The following is a 2,900-nucleotide window of genomic DNA, read 5'->3' as shown; positions in this document are numbered from 1 at the left end:
ATCCATTTCAATAATGATATTATTCCATCCACAACTAACCACAATTTCCAATGCAACAATAGCAGCTTCTACCTCTGCAATAATAGGAGATAGGCTTAAACAAGAGCAGAAAACCAGAAAATACATTTACCAGAATAATTCCTACAATTACCACCAATTCCAGCAGCCGATTGATTCCAACTGCCATCAGTATTAAACTTCAGTATGCCTCTAACTGGTGTTTCCCACAAAATAAAATTAATCACGGCTTTATTCTTCACAGAAGTAATATTGGATACATGAAAAACCTTCAACACATCCATATTGACGGCTTTCTTAAATCAGCCAAACTTTAACATTTTAAACACACAACTTTTAATGTAATTAAAATAGAAGAATTTAGAAATCCTATGTCCAACATGCTTTCTTTCATTTTTAGTAGTCCCAAATAAACCAACAGACTTCGATAGGAATCGAAGCAACAAACATTCCACCTGCCTTTCTCCAACCATTAATCATTCCTTCAAGAGATTGAAACGCCACCCGATTCCACTTCCTCTCAATAAGAGGGAAAACCAAATCTCACACCTTAATAGTAAAGGAATAATTACAGAACAAATGATCCACCTCTTCTTCATGCATCTTAGATAAAGAAGATGCATATTAATTTGAAGTAATGATATGGCAACCCAATACGAAAAGCTATAGGGTGATTGTTATTTTGCTTTTATTTTAGTATTTCAAGTGTTGCATATAGGTAAATAATGATGTTAAGTGTGAAATATGTAAACATTAAAGTTTTACATGCTTCGTACCTAAATACCACTACATTATTATTCTAAGCATGTTTTTTTAGTGTGTTTACAAATTAATTAGTGTACTGTCATTGATGGTGATTGATATATTTAATAATTGTTGTCACAATATCTGTATTTTTGTTAAAAAAAAGTGTAGAAATATTTGATAATTCATCTCTAACGTTCTTAAAAGATCGGAGTAATGTTAGGTGGTGTCTACATTAAGAAGGCTTGATCGCATCCGGATGAGATCGAGTAGCTGGCGTGGAACATCTAGAACAAATAATTTTCGGTACACGCAAGAAGTTTAAAGGAGGTTGTTGAAAAGTCGTTTTGTTGCTCATAAGATGAGCTCATGCAAAGGTAATAGGGAAGGTTAGTTTGGATGTGTGTGCTTGCCGTGTTTAGAAAGGTACTGGATCAAAGAAGATGAGATAGAAGATATTCTCTCGAAAATCCTCTTGAAAGTACACTCAGAAGAGTGTGTGTCATTATGAAGGGAAGACTTGACGCATCAAGTACAAATGTAAGTTTATTTCTAGCTGATGCTTCAGAAAGATACTGTGAGATTCTCAAAGTGATTCGAGCAATGTCAGAAATACGCATTGTTGCAGCATTAAGATAACATAAGAAGTATGCTGCCATATGACTACTTAAATATTAGAAAGAACTTCAAAATATCAACTAACAAAAGCATTCATGAAGTTCTTTGAGAGAGATGGTATGTGGAAGCAAGGATTATGTAATCTTATTGATTGTGTTATCTTCAACCATGAAGCAATAACCTAGACAAAAATGTCCTCCCCTATCATATAAAGATTGGATATATCATATCGTTATAGCATTAGACAAGCAAGCCCCATCTCATAGCTAGGGAGAAAAAAATGCAAGGTACTTTGGAGCACCTAAACTTATTTAGTTGAAAGAGAAATAAAGTCCACATTAGCAATTGTATTTTATCATATTGATGAATAAAAATCTATATTTTATTCAAATTATTGCATTCAAATCACTAGTTAGTGTGATAGATTATTACTATATATTAATTTATCAATTCTTTCAATTATTTTTTGTAGGAGATTTATTATGTTACCTAGGTGCAGAGAGCTGATGAGATGTAGAAGGAAAAGAAGAGAAGACGTAGAGAACAAGTTTCACTCAATAAGAAGAGATTGTGAGTATGCATTTAAATATCCAAGTGTTATAATTGTAAATATTGAACTTGAGGTGTTAGGTATGTAAATAAATACAAATTGTGTGCATGCATTTAAGATTCCCATAATTCTGCAACAAAAAATTAATTTAGATTGACCAATAAGGCCAAGCTTAGAAACTTGGTTTCCCTCACGTTCTCTTTAACCATCACTACACGAAATGGAGAAGCCTAACTAAGTTTTAATACAGTTTAAATAGTTATAAAATGGAATTTCTTATGATCCTAATCAATTTACTAATCAGCAGATAATATATCCTAATTTTGGCCTGGTTGTTGATGTACGAGACTGACTAATCTCAATAGAAGTTGGTTAGAGAGGGCGAGAGTGTGATTAGATGGACGGTCATGATCGTATTTAAAAGATAATAGTTGAAGTTTCCCAACCTTACACCTATAGAACCTCGGTGAGAACTTTTTATTTGAGAATTGTTTGAGAATTTTTCATAAATACTACACAATTCTTATGTATTTGCATATCTAACAATTAAAGCTTGATATTTACATTTATAATACTTTGGTAGGTATATAAAAAATGTGTTTGCATGGATCGCCAGAAGATCCAACAATCTGGAAGAGAAGCATGACAATTGTGGGCTAACCAACAAAAGACTAAGAGACTCGTTTATCTGATCGGACTTAGCTATCTGAGCCAAAGACAAAGGACAACCGAGCCAGGGGAAGAATAAAAAGAATGACCTCTGAATCTGAACAAATCAGACTATAATAAGACAGATAAGCATCTGAGTTTATCTGGTTGTTCCAATATGAGGAAAGAATCCAGATACTCACTACACTGGCATCTCACAGAGGTCCCAAGGCTCCTCATTAGGGACCAAGAATTGGTGATACAAATAAGCATCATGATCTTCTTGTAGGTTCTTCTCATTGAGGAATGAGCTACTTATCGG

The sequence above is a fragment of the Phalaenopsis equestris genome, unplaced genomic scaffold, assembly GCF_001263595.1.
Source record: "Phalaenopsis equestris unplaced genomic scaffold, ASM126359v1 Scaffold000278, whole genome shotgun sequence".
NCBI classification, from domain to species: Eukaryota; Viridiplantae; Streptophyta; class Magnoliopsida; order Asparagales; family Orchidaceae; genus Phalaenopsis; species Phalaenopsis equestris.
The sequence above is the reverse complement of the archived record's forward strand: the minus strand, read 5'-3'. Positions refer to the sequence as shown.